This window comes from Ciconia boyciana, chromosome 21, assembly GCF_034638445.1.
Source record: "Ciconia boyciana chromosome 21, ASM3463844v1, whole genome shotgun sequence".
Classification (NCBI taxonomy): domain Eukaryota; kingdom Metazoa; phylum Chordata; class Aves; order Ciconiiformes; family Ciconiidae; genus Ciconia; species Ciconia boyciana.
Genome location: NC_132954.1, coordinates 4,509,708 through 4,525,888, shown reverse-complemented (window position 1 = coordinate 4,525,888; position 16,181 = coordinate 4,509,708). Strand labels below are relative to the sequence as shown.

At 50.5% G+C, this 16,181-nt stretch overlaps 2 long non-coding RNA genes across 2 annotated transcripts; both read left to right on the top strand.

The window, feature by feature from the left end:
• The first annotated feature begins 408 nt into the window (after positions 1-408).
• Positions 409-8,163, top strand: LOC140662055 (uncharacterized). The gene is made up of 3 exons (XR_012045975.1): positions 409-540; positions 2,020-2,137; positions 8,057-8,163. It is a non-coding gene; the product is annotated as an uncharacterized lncRNA (long non-coding RNA).
• A 1,229-nt stretch (positions 8,164-9,392) lies between these two features.
• LOC140662054 (uncharacterized) lies at positions 9,393-15,748 on the top strand. The gene is made up of 4 exons (XR_012045974.1): positions 9,393-9,579; positions 10,452-10,645; positions 10,898-11,059; positions 15,560-15,748. It is a non-coding gene; the product is annotated as an uncharacterized lncRNA (long non-coding RNA).
• Positions 15,749-16,181: the final 433 nt, after the last annotated feature.

Here is a 16,181-nt window from a genome sequence, read left to right as displayed (position 1 = left end):
AGGGCAGCAGGTTTCATCCAAGAATAGCCTTCTAGGATCACCGTCCGGGAGCTGGGGCTCTGGCTCTCGGACAGTTCATGCTCCACAAAGGGGATTGTGTCCCTGTGTTTTTCACCCAAACCTGTAGAGGAGCTACTCCACCATTCATGATTGGCCTTAAAAATCTCTCTTGGACTACAAAGAAACACTGCAACCCACTGTGTGTTTGAAAAATTCACACATACTCAAATAGAGTTACTAAAAATATGCGTTTTGGCCAAATAACTAATGACTTAACTTAGCTCAGCCTGAGTTTTGTGTTGTTTGCTTCTGAGATGAGGAGGTTTTATTCTAGGCCAAAACAAAAATCAAACCAAAAAACCTTGCAATGTTTTTCAGTGACCTTGGATGACCACGTGCAGAAGGAAGACTGCAGTATTCCAGCTGTTAAATCAAGTGATTGTGGATTTTGATTATTTGCTGAAAGGCAGTGATATCTCCCTGCAGTAATAGTGTGAGCCAGAGCCAAGCCAGCGGGCAGCGGGCGGGCATAGATGAAAAGTAAGTACTCTCCTTAGATTCATTTTAATTCCCTCTGTATCTTATGATAACTGCTAAATCATCAGCACCAAGAATAGCATTTGTGGTTATTAAAAGCATCCATCAGTCCACTTAGCCACTGTAGCTGGTGCTAACCCCAATCTGTCTGTTTTATGCTCCTGCTGTGTTGACTCTGCACCTCTGCAATGATAACAGGGGGTGCTGATTTAAAGAGGAGGATGGCAGGCGGCGTTGGCTATGCCGGAAAGCAGAGGAAGACGCACAGACTTTGAAATTCTCTTCGTAAAGGAAAAAAAGAATAGAAAATTGATTTCTCAAAGGTTTGGCCCTGCCAAGCCTCAGCCCCCATCCAAAAGAAAGCTGTGACACTGCTTGCTGGATTTTAGCTGCGAGCACGTTCCATTTGCGTCAGCGGCTGGCCTGTTAGCAGGATGGTTTCAAGGAGTTCCTGGCACACAGGCTGGAGGATGTGGTAAGTGGGCTTCACAGCTGAGTCTTGCAGTGTTCTTGGTCATCTGGTCTCTGCCTGGCACATCCCATCAACTGCAGTGAGACTTAAAAGCTCCCAGCATCCCTTCACAAGCAATTTTAATGCTTTGGCAGCTGGGCTTGGAGACTCTGGGGTGAAAACCCTTCTCCCAGAGTGATGAAGATGGCAACCTCCTAATCCTAGAGAGCAAATGTCAGCCTGAAGCTCTGGAAAGGGAGAAGAAAAACCCCAAAGCATCAAAGGGGACACAGATGGTCAAAAATTGATGGAGAGCACAGCTTCCTGGCATGGAGCCTGTGGGCATTAATATGAAAGCAGTTGTTCTACAGATGCCCAGTTCTTCTGATAAACCAAGTTCTAGCAGCTGATGACAAGACAGGAGCCATTTAACTGAACATCGGGCAATACAGATTTTCCAGTACATTTCTGATGGGTTTTCTAAAATAATAAGGTTTGTGGGTTTTGTCTTTGTTTTGGGGTTGGTTTTTTTGTCTTTTTAAAAAAAGCCTCCTTTCATTTGAGTTTAAAAAAGGTTCCTGTATTTTCTATCCCTTCCGTCTCCAACCTTGATGTACAGCAGCTGCTGAGAAGTCCAGCTCCATGTCCGGATGCCATACGAGTTTGCAGCGCCAGCAGCGAGCAGTTTTTAACAGCCTGAGTAGTCAATGCCTTTTCTGTCTGGTCCTCAGTTGCTGGCAGTGTGTGTGATGCTGTAATCAAGCCTGTTCACAAAGCCAGGCTGGGTTCGGTGCATGGACGGATGATCTGCATGGGAAGCCAGCTCCAGCCCCGAGCTGCTGGCAGCGGGAGGTTTTGGGCTTGCTCCTGACCCAGCCCTCCAGCATGCAGCAAGGAGAGTGCTGTGGCCTGAGAGAAAATGTCATGAAAGTCTGTACCTTGAGCTCCTGCCATTGTTAATTAACCGCATAATCTCTCTCTTATGCAGCATTCTTCTTCAGTTTATTTGTCTTGTTCTCTTCATTTGGCAGATGGAGAAGCTAAAACACAGAGGATCAACATTTTGGCCAATTGTCATCCTGAGCCCATCTGCAGAAGCCAAAATAAACCAAAGTTCCCCAAATGCCAGACCAGCACGCTAACCACGAGGTAACACCGCTTCCATTCTGTTCTCCCTATAAAATTTGTTAAAATTAGTCTTATTTATCCCTTTGATTCCTCTCGAAGTGCTAGAGTACTACATTCAACTGATTCCCAAATGATTCCTCAACCTACCTCAAAACTTTGTGCCTCTTGCTCTGGGAAAGACCACATCATTTGATGTCCGATAGGTAACACGGCACTAGCAGAGCCACAGCGACTGAAGCGCAGGGTAGGGGTATTTTATGTTCCTTTGCCACAAATGGGCAACTGGGGCTGTAGGGGCTAGTCCCCCTGTCAGGCGGCTTGCTGGCGTGCTGAGAGCATCCTTGGGGAGGAAGGTCTGTCCTCGCCACGGCAATGCCCTAAATTTCTGCTTGCTCATACCAGACACAGACCAAACACGGATTTCTCACTGGGCTGATGATGGGCTGGAGGAGAAGCAAAATAGCCCTTCTCATGCCCTGCACAACAGCTGAGGATGTTTCTTTTAGCTTGGCACCCTCCACTCACCTCCTGGAAACTGCACGTAGAGCGCTGTTCCCAAAATGCAACGTGACGCAATAGGACCCTTGCACTTCTCAGCAGTCCCTCTTCAGCAACTGGAGAAAACTAACAATGACAAAAGGTGCCCTTAAGGGTATGTGCTTCCCAGAGGAATGCACTTCAGGGCTCTGTGAAGCGCACTGATGTTATTAAAAGGATGTGTGCGGGGGAGCGCTTGTCAGCCCTAAGTGAAATTGATAAAAAAGATGTTTTATGCAACAGGTTGTATTTAAATCTAAGGGACAATTTAAGCTGCTTTGTGGGTAATAGCATCTCTTTGATTGAGAAGCCGTGTTTTAAATATGGAATTAGTGAAAGTGAGTGCATTGGTGACCCTGTTTTCAGGGAAGGCACTGTTATGCGTGTTGCAGTGAGCAATGGGACTTGAGGCACAGTGGAGTGACTTTAACCCTTCAGCGGCTTTCATCTGATTAAGGACAAGCCCCTCAGCTCTTTTCTGGCATGTCAGAGGTCTGGGTTTGGTCCCTGACCACTGCGTGGTGACTGCGCTCAGTTGGGAGCACCAGATTTGAGAGGAGAAGCGCAAATGCCCAGCTGCAGGCTTTTAAAGGGCTGACAGCAGGGAGGCATCTACGCCAGCCCGGATCTGAAACCCTCTCCTGGTTAATTGCCTTCTGCCTGTGCGAGATCAGCCTCTGTTTCAGACAACTATCACATTCATTATCATTCCCTTTCTGAGCTGTCACCCAACGTTACTGTTCCCCGCCGCACTCCACCCCACATCTTGGCTCCTTTTCAGTGCTCCCTTGATGCAGTTTGGCATCTCTCTGGGTGAGAAGCGCTATCGCTGCCACCTTCCCCTATCAATATCCCTTTCTTGTAGTGCCCTTCTGCCTTGGTGCTCAATACCATCAACTCAGTAATTAGCATCGCATTATAATTGAATTGTCAAAAGGAGCTTGCATCAGAGCTGAGCAAGTCGGCAGGGTTACTGCTGTCTCCTTCGGTCTTTCATCATCTTTTTAACGTCTTTGCTTCATCACTTTATCATTTATTAGTCATGATTGCATCTAAGGATTAGATTGGGAGCCTTTTGGGGCAGGCTCTGTGTCTCCATACTCCTTCTGCAGCACGCCAGCAGCGCTGCAAGGCAGCTAGAAACCTGTATCAAGGGCTGCTGTTTGCTCCCTGCCTCATCGCTGGCTTGCAGCCTCTCTCTTCCTTCAAGCTGTGTGCTAAATCTCCAAAGCGACTGAGGGGCATGTTTCCAGAGGAGCTTCAAGTAGCAGCAGATGTGCAGGGGGTTGTCCTGCCTAGCCAGGTAGAACCAGCTGCTAAAACCACAGCCGGTAAGTGCTGGTAAGCAGCTGAAGTGGCTGCTAAAAAGGGCTTGAACAAGCTCTTGCTGCCTGCTGGTGCCCCTCTTGGGAGCTGCCCTCATCCTCCTCTGCCCAGTCCCACTCATCCTGGACGGTGCTTCTAGTCCAGCCTGCGTGCCCCGGTCCTGCTTCCAGCACTGACTGTCAGCATGTGCCAGGAGAGGGCTGGGTGCTGAGCACCTCTACACATCTGCCAGGACAACTCTCCCGGCTCCTCCAGGGAGCGCAGAAGTACGTACGAGCCTCTGATGTAGCAGGGGGAAAAAGCCCGGAGCCTGGCACAGCTGCTTGCTGCAGTCAAATACAAAACAACTTCTCTGCCACTGCAACTCATCCTCTTGGCCATGAATTTTGGGTTTCCCTTTTGGCAGCAGCATCAGAGAATTTGCAGATGAAAAGCTGCGCAGCAGAGGAGCGGGGCTGGAGCAGGAAGAAACACCATGCTGCGGACTTGCCAGGCCCCACTGAACGCACTCTCCTCTTGTCTCACTGCCACTTCCTGCAAGATTAATGCCGAGAGCACGTAGGAAACGCCTTGGCAGAAATAAACACGTTTTCTATCCATCTGGGAATCCCAGCAATCTCTGTTGATGCTCCTGCTCGTAGCCAAGCCACGAGCTTTCAAAACACCGTTGGGACCCATTTTACAGTACCATATCCAAATAAAGAAGGCAGTTTTTACACAGCAGTTTGCAGGGCTGAGAGAGGAAGCAAAGCCATGTGTTGTCTCGTTTGCAGGTGCTTTGACCTCTTTTTTCCTGAGACTGTTTTGCAGCAATACTTCCATTCTCCTCTCCCTTCATCTCCCCACTCTGGGATGCTCTGAAATTCCCCAGGGAGATAGTGTTGCTGTTCACCAGTAGCAGGACTGCGCGGTGTGGAGGAGAAAAGCCTGCATCAGGACCCACAAGCCGGAGAGACTCGGGCACCCAGCTGCAAAGATAGCTTGGGCACGGCTGCTTTGCACACCAGCAAAGTTTTCCAGCAAAGCTGGGCTCTTCCAAAAGGATTAGGCTGACTTCCTAGCTGATTTACATGCTGACTGAGGGCAGATCTGTGGAAAGCAGCTGGGAAGGTAGAAACGCCCAAGGGCTAGAGCAAGGATGCGATCCAGGAGATACTTTTTGTACCGGTGGCTGGCAGGCCAGGACAAGCCCCTTCAGCGCTCCTGTCTGCACAAGCGGGCGTTGAATGCCCTGGGGAACCCGTGAGGAGGGGGACAGAGTCACTCCCGACGTGGCAAGAGAGGCTGGAGAAGCATAGCTCCAAGAAACTGCCTGTGCGCTGGACGTCAGCGGTGACTCCAGTGCTCTCGTCCAGGGCTGGCGCTGGCAGGAGAGGGCTGTACAACCCCTTCCCTCCCTGTTGGTTGCCAAGAACTTGAAGAAGTCCTCTTGCAGCTGGGGCTAACGCAGGGCCGTCAGAGCCTGTGGCACCCATAGCCCAGCTCTGCACAGCCCTTGCTTTGCACACAGAGCAGCAATTTGGCAATCGGTGCAAGCAGCGTTACTGCAAAGACCGTGCCGGACGGGGGTTATTGCGCTAAGATGGCGGCACTTCATCTGCTCCCGCTTTCAAGCAGATGAGGTACTTTGCTGCTCTGTGCATACTGCATGCCCCACACACACATCAATGGTCCAGTGCCCCTACAAGCTTCTTGGCTGCTATATTTCTTTCCTCATTAAAATTAAAACACCCAGACCTATGTGTTTCAAAGCCCTTCCTGTTCTTGCGTTCACCGAGCTACCTGTCCCTCCACTTCCATTCACCCAGCAAGCATTTGCACAGGAGCAGGGGCCTCTGCTCTGCTGTTGACTGCAGGAAGAGTGAGCTGCTAAATGTGTGGAGGACAGGAGTGTGCTGAGAATAATCAATATTTTATGATAGCTTCCCAGGCAGGCAGGCAGGCTGGGGGGTTTTACAGCCCGGAGGGAGACGCACCGCCTGACCCGCAGCTCCTGGCAAGTGCAGAGGCCGCATTTGGAAACAACCAAACGCCGCAGAACTTCGGCAAAAGGGAGTCAAGTGCTCCCGACACCTGCTGCACAGCCCCGGCTTCCTCTGGGAACGCTGAACGAACAGGAAAGACGTTTTCCCCTGAGATAGCAGGGCCTGCTTTGATTTCCACGCAGCACCAGTAAAAGGAGCTCCCTCCTCCTGGATGGAAAGCCTGCCAGGCTCCCGCCAGCCGGCCCTGCACCCCATCCCCGGCATCAGCGGGGAAATCTCCCAGCGTGGCTGCATGGCTTCGGGGGTTTCTCCATTATTTGGGGGCACTAGGGTATGGCTCGGGCTCGGCATTATTACCACAGTAGCTGTGGGGCAAATACTCGTGTCCTGCTCCAGCTGAGGGACTGGTTCCCCAGAGCTTGTGCCTTGCCAGCTCTAGCATCCAAGAAGAGGTGAATTCACCCAACCTTCAGTGGGTGCGTGAAACTTGTAGGAACTGAGTATCTTCGGGACCTCATTGCTCTGCCAGGCAGGGGTGAAACCAGCTGTGCTGGATCCAGGAGCTGCTGGGGCGGACGTGCTGGCACAGAGAGCGGATGAGCACTCCTTCCTCAGAACAACCGCCTCATCCCTGAGAACATGGCATGCAGGTATATTTTGTACTCCTGAGCTTGGGTGCCGTGTTGCCTCTTTGACTGCAAGGACAGACCGTCCGGTCAGCTCTGCTCTCTAACTAGAAGCAGCACCTGAGGTAGCCACGTATTTTGGGGCTGAAGGGTGGCCAGGGACTCCTTGCAACCCAGGGCTGATGGCCAGGGAGTAGGAGAGGCAGGGCACAGCTCCCACACCACTTCTCTCCAACCGGAGCCTCTTAGCCAGGCACACAGCTGAGGACTCCCCACCAGCACCCTGCCGAATGTATTTCTCGCATTACACTGCATCCTAATTTACATGTGATTAACTGAAACCTCTTGTTGCTATGGGACTGACATTTCCCTGCCTCACCTTGGCTTTCACCTTTTTTGTTGTTGTTGTTTTCTAGGTAACTGCTCTTTGTTCTTTTATTTTCCTGCTCAGATGTGGTGGAAAAGCTGGGACTGGGGGGGGTGGGGGGGTAGGAAGGAGGAGCTGGAGCTTGTAATAGGAAATAATGGACTTTTGTAAATACATAGACAGCTTTTGCATACGGTACAGCAGAAATAATCTGCTTTTGGTGGATCAGGAACCGTGCAATGGGACTGAGGCTGCTGGAAGGGCTTCCTAGAAGAGAGGCAGCAGAAGGGACCTGGTATGCTGGGTGGTGGGAACAGGGCTGGGGAGGGCCAGAGGGTGCACATTAGTCCATCCCTGCTCTCGCATGCTCTGCTGCATCCCCAAACATCCGAGTCGGGCAGCCTGAGCATGCCATAATGTGAAAAGCCAGCATTTGGCTTTTTAGCCAGTCTCAAATTAAAGCTGCAAATCAAACCCCGCATTTGCTGTTGGGGTGGTCACGCACTTGTCGCGTGATATTATTATTATCTGTCCTGGAAACAGCACCATAAATAGCAGCAGGGCTTAACACGTGCATTCACTGCCCCAAACCACTTGCAGTGTGGCAGACCCTCCCTTCCCCACAGGAGAGCGTAGGAAGGGACCTCCCGGGGAGAGGCAGTCCCTGGGTGATGGGGCTGGGGTCTCCAGGACCTGTCCCAGGACGGCGGGTCCCCAAGGGCTGCAGGGAGCCGGGGTTAGCCCCGGGAGGGGACTCACGCAGGGTGGCCGCTGTCTTAGTGTGGTGGCAGAGCTAAAAGCAGCAGCGGGGAGCAGTCCGGCTCCCTTTGGGGTTAGTAAAGCTCCTGTTGGTCTCAGTGCTGGAGGAGGGGACCCAGGGTCTGGCTGCATCATTTGCAATGGCAGAGGTTTCCTCAGGCCAGGCAGATCAGGGGCCGCTCCTCTGTGCCAAAGTTGCTCATGAGAAACATAATCCCTGCCCTGGGGAGATCGTTATTCTAACATCTTCTGTCTTTGCTCAAGGACAGTTATCTTTCTTCTTTTAAGTTATTAATGTGGAATTATCAATACCCATATTCTGGTTTGTTTTACCTCCTAGCAGGGTTCAAAGCAGATAGATTTCCAAAGAAATGTAATCGATTCAGTACAAAGGAGAGCAGAATGACATTCAGCATCAAGTCGGAGTATGAATCAGCGCTATCCGAGGCACAGGATGTAAAGATGATGCAGGTACCAGCAGCCTTCGGAGGAGCAGTTCAGGGGCACGGGTAGATGTGTAGCTCTGCCATGTGGTCAGGAGACCAGCAGCCGCAGGAAAAGGAAGCTGGATTGAGAACAAACTGATTTATCAGAGGCACCTGGCATGGAACAACCTGAAACCCAGCGTGCAGCCAGTTTAGCGAATAAAAGGTCAGAGGGGAAGGCTAGGATTGCCACTCTGAATTCCTGAACAGTAGAAACCACAGGACTTAATTCTCCCTTTCAGCAAGGCATCCAGGCTTAGCTTAAGTTTTTCCATTGCTAGAGGATCCAACCCAATTCGTGATAAATTGCTCCAATGGCCAATTATCCTCATTTTTAAAAAACAAAACAAAAAAAGCCACAACAAAAAAACCCAAATCTATTCTGAGTCAAATTTATCCAGCTTCATCCTTCAGTAATTGGATACGATCTCTTTGTCTCCCAGGTTGAAGAGCCTCTTCTGGTCAAGCTGCTGCTCCAGATACAGAGCGGGTGGATTTGTTGTTGGCCGAGTCCATGGTGCTGCCTCCATCGCTGGCTCTGCTTGAAGGTGAGAGAAGAGGGAATCGGGCTCGTTATCACCCCTGAGCGCTGCACCTCTCACACAGGGGTCTCAAACCACTTTAAAATGAGAAAATTATTTTGCCTTGCAACAGTGGGAAAAAAAGGGAAGCCAGCAAAGGCCAAGACTGCTTTCCAGAAAAGGATTCGGTGACTTTTTAGAGTGGTCAGTGCCTGCCCTTTGCTTTGCGGTCAGCTGAGACCCAAGCGCTCAGCCTTGGGAGGGCCAAGCTCATCAGCCACATGACCAGATTCCAGTATTACTATTAAAAGCTCAAAACCCCAGAGTCAGCTCCTCCCCCGAGTCTAAAGATTTAAAAAAAAAAAAAAAAAGTCAGATTTCTCTGCTTGCTGTCTGGATTTTTGAACTTCTGTTCTTCATATTTGCAACCACAAAAATCTAGAAACCTCATGTTTTAATGGAAGGGAAGATTTGTAACGTGATAACATAACCCTAGGGGCTGTGTGTAAAACAACAAGGCTTGTAAGAACTGGCCACTCCAAAAGCTACAAAGCACATCCAGAGCAAAACCGGGAATAAATGTGACCCCTGTTCTCTGGATGTACTCATCTTGAAATGTTTATTTTTCTTTTTTTAACTTGCTGGCATCTTTTGAACTGCCACAGCCCTGCCTGCCCCTTCTTCATGGGAAGGATGAAGGACGTTTTGTTGGGAAAGAAATCCCTGATGAAATCTTTGCCAGGATGGTTGGGTACACCTCACCAAAGGCAACGTGCAGTGCGTACAGGTCTGGCAGAGGTGCCCGGCTACAAGGAACGAGCTCAGCACACAAAGAAAACAACAGTCTGAACTGGAGGGTAAGGAGATTATAAGGATTAAACAAGATGGAGAGAGATGTTTACAATTATTATTAGCTTCAAAATCTGCCCAACCAGAGCAGCAAGGCACTGCCCATCTGTTGTTTTACGTCTACACGGCCTCGATGGTTTTGTTCCTGTCTGCACCTTCAATTTGATGTTCTGGTACAACCTGAACGTAAAGCAACACCAGCAATAGCAAAATCTGACGCTGATGATGCAGTGCTGGAGGTATTGAAGCTGGCTGGGTGGAAGCAGCTGGGGAAGAAGGGCCCTGCAAAAAAAAACTCAGAGAGAGAGAAATAGCCTCTTAAATGCAGTACTGTAACAGGAGAGAGGACAGAGACAGCACTGCTGGGCAGAGACGAAAGGCAACACAGAGTTTTCTTAAGGAAAAACTGAAAAATTGTTATAATTAAGAACACATTAAATTGAACTGAGTGGTAATATTACATGAGGCGGTCGTGGCTTTTCACACAGTTCAAATTAACTCCCTTGGCATTTGTATTATCAATTCCCTCATCCACATCTGCTCTAACCTGACAGAGAAATGTTGCTCAGGGCTGCCAGACCAGCAAAGGACGTGAGATGAGGGGGACAGAGAATCTGCCAGGAGCTTGCTTTAGGGGATGGGAAGAGGATGAAACCTTTTTCAAAGGAAATACATAAAAATCAAGGGATGGATTTTGTGGGCTCTTTCCTAAGAAATCCTCATCTCAGCAATGGGGCTGTTTTCTAGGGGAAGATTTGCCTCTGAAAGGGAAGGATGCTGGACCCAGTGCAATCTTGGAGGGTTGTATGTATGGGGGGGTATATGGGGGTTGTACGTATCTAAACCATTCCTGAAACATGAATTCATCACTGTTTTTCAGGTCATGATATTCAACTCTTTCAAAGCACATAAACACATCCACATGGGTGCGGGGTGTGTTCACCTCCCTAAGGCACGTGGCCACGTCATCGGGGTGGCCCTGGTGGGTAATCCCAAGAGGCACGACACTAACAGCGAGAGCCAGCCTTTGGGGGAGTAGAGCGTGGGCAGCCCGACATCCCAGCAGTCCGGAAGGTACCTGCAAACATCCTTCATCCTTTGGGTTGAACAGGGGGAAAGGTTTCAGCTGGAAAGGACGGGGGACTTTCAGTGCCTGGATACTTTTTTTGGATGCCTTTTTTTTAGGCTGGGCAGTTCAAAGAGTTGTCTCAAAATGGAATTTTTTGTTTTGTTCCTGGTGAATGATTTAAAAGGTTTAAAAAGCTTAAATAGCCATAAGAAAGGACCATTCTGAAATGACCGTTGTCTTTTTCTTTCTCCTAAAAGTCACTGAAAACCTGAGTGAACCTTGATTGTATTTGGGAACTGGTTTGATGTTTTGGCTCAGTCTGACCTGGGAAACCTGCTCCTGGTGTGTTCGTAACCACAGGCTTGACAGGCGGAAGCAAAATGAGCAGTTCAAGTGACTCGAGCAAGATCACTTTGCAGGTAAGGGGCAGAGCTGGAAATATATCCCCTGTCTTCTATCCCCGCTCTCTGCCAAGCCCTTTCTGTCTTTAATCAAACAATCACAAAGGTTGTTTCCGTGGCAAGGCGATAATCAGCCTCGCTGCTGATTGCGGTGAGTTTTCACCACCTGGTAGGACCAGGGAAGAGAGATGCTTTCAGCCGCTGTAAATCAGCACAGCGTCGCTTTCCCTTCCAGAGAACCACGCTGATTTATGTTGGCCTCGCAGAGGTCCCTGGCAGACATGTGCCGGTGGATTAAAATCAGGCTGTCGGGTGCCCCCATCCTGCTGATGGATGTGACCACCCAGAGGCAGGGACATTTCATTTACGGCAGCTGAGGAGCTGTTGCATAAGGGGATGCAACGGGTTTGCCGGGGCGGCAGTGCCTGGCAGAGGGGCAGGGTTGGGTGCGGTGGCAGCTCTGGGTGCTCGATTCTAATCTGCCGCCACATGCCAGTGAGAACCCGAGTCACGTTGTGCAGCCTTTAATCTCACTAAACTCTCATGGGCTGAAGAGCAAGCACCTGGTGCTGGGAGACCACCCCGGGATGCTCTCCCTGGTGCAGGCAGGGTCGGTGGGAGTGCTGGGCTTTTTCTTTGGCAGAGGAATAGACAGAGCTGAACTGTAATCCCAGCAAGCAGAAGCCACAAGGGCATCGGGGAATGAGATGTAAACGCCCTCCCAGGATAAGAAGCAGGCAGCGTGGTTTAGATTTCGTAGCGGGCACAAAACGAGTCGTGACTGATAGGGTCTGTTTTCCGGGGAAGCCCCGCTGTGCCTTATGCACCATCCCTTCTCCCCTCTTCCTCTGCAGACCCCTGATCCACTTGTCTTCGAAGAGGTCGGGGTATTGGATCGGGGCCTCGAAAACAGCAGTTTAAGGGATCAAATTGTCAGCACATGGATGCAAGATCCTGGAAAGAGGATCTCAGTTTTAACTGAATTAAACTCTGGAGTCTTCATAGGAGCGAGTAACCTTTCCTGCTTGGGGTACAGAGAAGCGCAGCGAGTTACGCAGGGGTCTTTGAGGAGGGTTTAGGAAAGAGCATCTGCTGAAGCTGTAAGGGGCATCCTGATATTGCAAAGTATGTTTATTTTCTCCAATCAAGTTGAAAATTCACAGCAACTTCCCCCAAGTTATGGAAATAAATGCTCAGAACAGCTATGCTCAGAAACACGCAGCTAGCCAGACTGAAAAGAAACATTTAGCTAAGGTCAGCCACAACTATTTAGACGGGATATACACATGACATAGCAAACCTTGTACTGAAATAAAACCTCCAGCCCCTCTCCCACATATTGCCTGCACAGGATGCCATTTTGGTGCTGAATTGCTTTGAAATTGTTCTGTCAAAAACTTTCTTGACATCAATATGCTCCAGCAAATTGTTTCAATCTTGGTGAAACAGCATTTCCCATTGGAAACCTCTTAAGTTTAAGTATTTCCTTGTCTCTGCTGATGCTTCCTGGGTTCATGCCCTGCTTCCAGCATTGTTCTTTTCTGTGACCAGCATGTGACAAGGCTTAAATAAGTAATGATTTGTAAAGTGCTTTGATATCCTCTGATAAAAGACGCCCCAGGACACTGTGCATTACAGTACCGTGATTTCTCTCCCTATTTCTTCCGAATGCATTAAATGTGTGGGCGCTCTAGTTATTTCCTCTAACAGTTGATATTTTACCCTGATGTATTTTTATCTTTGCTGTATTATATTACTAAGTTATGCTGGTGTCAATCTGAAAGCTCCAGCACTGTCAGTGAAACTAATCCAGTTTAACACAAGCCTAAGATGAGGACTGAATTCCTTGTGATAAAAAGCAGAATTAACCCAAGTAAGTGACTAAACTCCTCAAAGGGCGCCTGGGCGCACTGTCCTTACACTGGGAAAATTAATTAAAATCACCACGAGCTAACTTTCTCTCTCAGCTACATCCTTGGCGTATGCCAGGAGAATTTATACCCCGTGGTTTAGCCTCCTAAAAGCTTTGAACTTGGTGAAGCCACTGGACAAGTTGCGTGAGGAATAATTCTTCCTCTCCACCTGCATTAAAGCTGAGCAATCTTTCTGGTGAATAATAAATTCACCATGAAATAAGGCATTTCCTGGGGAACTAAACTATTCATGAATTAGATGCTCATTTGGCAAATCACTTTGGCCAAACAAACCGCAAAGAACAGAAAGAGTGAGGGGGTGGTGGGAGGCTCCTGGCTGCACGCGCGGAGCTGGGGAGCACCTCGTCGCTTTGGTCAATAAGCAAAATGTGACGTAAGCTCCATGCCTGGCCTGGGCACAAAGTCAACAGGAGAAGATAGAGACCCCTCCAAGGAGCGTTTGTCTCCTCCGAGGTTTGGTTCACCCTCTGGAGATGACACTTTCTCCTTAACTACAGAGGGAGAGCAGATAATTAGCTCCAACCAGATATCTAACTCCCAGGCAGCAAAAATGAACCGAATCCTTCTGCGGTGGCTACAGGCGCTGCTGCCGCTCAGTAGTTTTTTGAGCCAAAGTCTCTGAGCACTTCACGCCAGCTCTGATCTTTGCAGCAGATCAACATCTGCAGGGGTCAGATGGGCTGCAGCTGGCACTGGGAGCCGGGCGGCCCCTTCTGCCTCACGTTCTTGTGGCCCACGTGCGTGACGGGAGCTTATCCCAAACGCCGTGATGCCAAAGCAGCCTGCTGTGCTCAGCCGGGCTGTGGCTGGGGACCAGCGTCCTTGCCCAGCTCCCAGTTGCCCTTCCTGGGGCTGCGCTCGGTCCCCCAGCACTTCAGCTGCCATCTGCCGAAAACTGGGGGAGCTCACTCGGGGCTGTCCCCTGGGAGCCTGCGGCGTGCAGGAGCAGACGTGACCCTGGAGATGCAGTCCTGTGGACAGGAAGGGACCACTCCAGCCTCTCCCGAGACTGCTCTCAGCCGTTGATGAGATGGAGCTGGAAAGGATGCCCCCGGGATGGCTGCTCCCCCGGCCTCTGCCCGCCGGGCCAGGATTGCTTCCCAGTGTCCGAGGGCACGCTCAGCTCCTGCAGCTCAGACCAGCGCTCAGGGCTGTGCTGTGGCACCCAAAGGAAGGAGGGGGCGATGTGCTGGGTGTGCAAAGGCATGTTTGCAGAGGGAAGGAAAGCGAGTCTGCAGGGGAACAACCACAAACACACACTGGGAACAAGCGCAGCTTCCAATTTCCCTGGACGACAGCGATGCTGATGTGCATTTTCCATTCCTCATCCCTCCCATTGTGCTCAGCTCCCCAGCTCAGCTTCCTCCCCGGTCACGGGAGCCTTTCTTCCCTCTGAAGACAGGGGACGTGTCTCAGTGACCAGGCGTACAAGGCACCTACTGCCTCCACCAGCAGCAGAGCAGGGAGGGAGGCTGCTGTTCTCATTTACAATTTGCTGCCAGGGCAAAGCGTGAGAGTTCCTTCGGCGTCAGATTTTTGCAGACTGGCGCTGGCCATAGAGAGCAGCTAGGCTGTGGGATTTCCTGTGCAGGACATTGTTCAGACCAAAAAGCATGCAGAGCTCCAAAAAAGAGTGAGATGTACTTCTTGGTACCCAAGAGTCTGCAGAGCTGGGCTAATTAACATATGAAATTTGGTAAGAGACATTAAGTTTTATGCTTTCAGGTTTAAGCCAGCCTCTAATTACTAGGGATTAGGAGATTTCCTGAACCATCCTCTGTAGCGTCTGGCACTGAGCATCCCTGGAAGCAAGATGCTGCGCAGGTGGTGCGTGTGCTGGAGCGGCGCTGGCAGTCCCATCTCTGCAGCCTTCTCAAAACGCAGCTCTGGTTTCCCTGCTGGATGCTCAGCTCACAGCCCTGGCCCACCAGCTGCAGCGGATCGGGCACGCTGAGGAGGCTGACAGGCCTTGATTGCAATTAAGTTGCTGCTACTCATTGCCCTGGGCCTGTTTTCCATCAGCACAGGCAGTTCAGTGTGCGCAGCCATCAGCCTGATTTTATCGGTGATCCAGGTGAAAGCAGGCGGGCTATGGAGATGCGAGGATAGCTTGAGAGCGTGATACAAAAGAGGTCGCAAAAAATAGAAAATTCGGGTTATCGTGTTTGGGGGGAGCATGTAAGGATCGTGCTAGCAGCAGGCATGGCAATTAGTGTGTTAATTTGGTGTCACCAGGAGTGAGCCCACCTGCTGCCCCTCCGCGTTGTGGGGGGCTGTAAGGGAGGTGAGAGCAGCGGGGGCTTTGCTCTCTGTGTTTGTGCACAGCTGTATGGAGCAGGGCAAGGAGCAGCACGAGCCAGACCGGGGTCTGGGAGGGGGAGATCGAATATCCCTCGCTCCGAGAGAGGAGGCTCTCGGTTCTGGCCTGGATGCAGCTCCAGGCTTCTTAAGGATGCTTAAAAACCTTACATTTGGGTGGCAAAGCCTTCAGGATAGAAACACGGCCCCATGCTGTGTTTAACAGCACCCGTTTGCCTGCTGTTAAAATGAGTGTTTCACATCAGACTTTGTTTCCCACCTCCAGCCTGGTGCTGCTTTCCGATCGGCGCTGATCCTGGGCATCCTGGCATCGAAGGCGTGCGCGGCGATGCTGGAGCTGGTCCCACCTGCAGCCTCCGGAGAGCCCTTTGCGCGGGTGACACCGCGACTGCTGTGACCGATCCCCCTGACCAAGCGAAGCACGTACACTCGCTGCAACCCACGGCAGCTCCTGGCCAAATACCGGTAGAGTCAGATACTTATTTCTGCAATATTTGATACTATGCATATTTATAACGCCCTTTCTCCATAGAGCCCAAAGCATGTTAATTGGCTCGTTAACAAAGTGTTAATAACTGTGGTAATTTAAGTCCTAAGCAAGCCTATAAATTAGCAGTTTTACTGACAGACTAAAGTGACGATCTGAGGTCTGGGTTGGTTACAGCTCAACCTCATGGCAGCGGGGTGAGTTCAGGTGATTCTCCGAGCTGGGGAGCGGCTCAGCCTTTTCTGCAAAGCCCCGAGGTGCTGCCCGGCCACGGGAGGACTGAGTGGAGTTTTGTCATCCTGGAGACAGGGTACGTCCCCCTTGCCAGCTACTCACTTAATCAGGGCAACTCGCAACATTATGGCCAACGAACCTCAATGAGAGCACGTTTGTAGTTGCT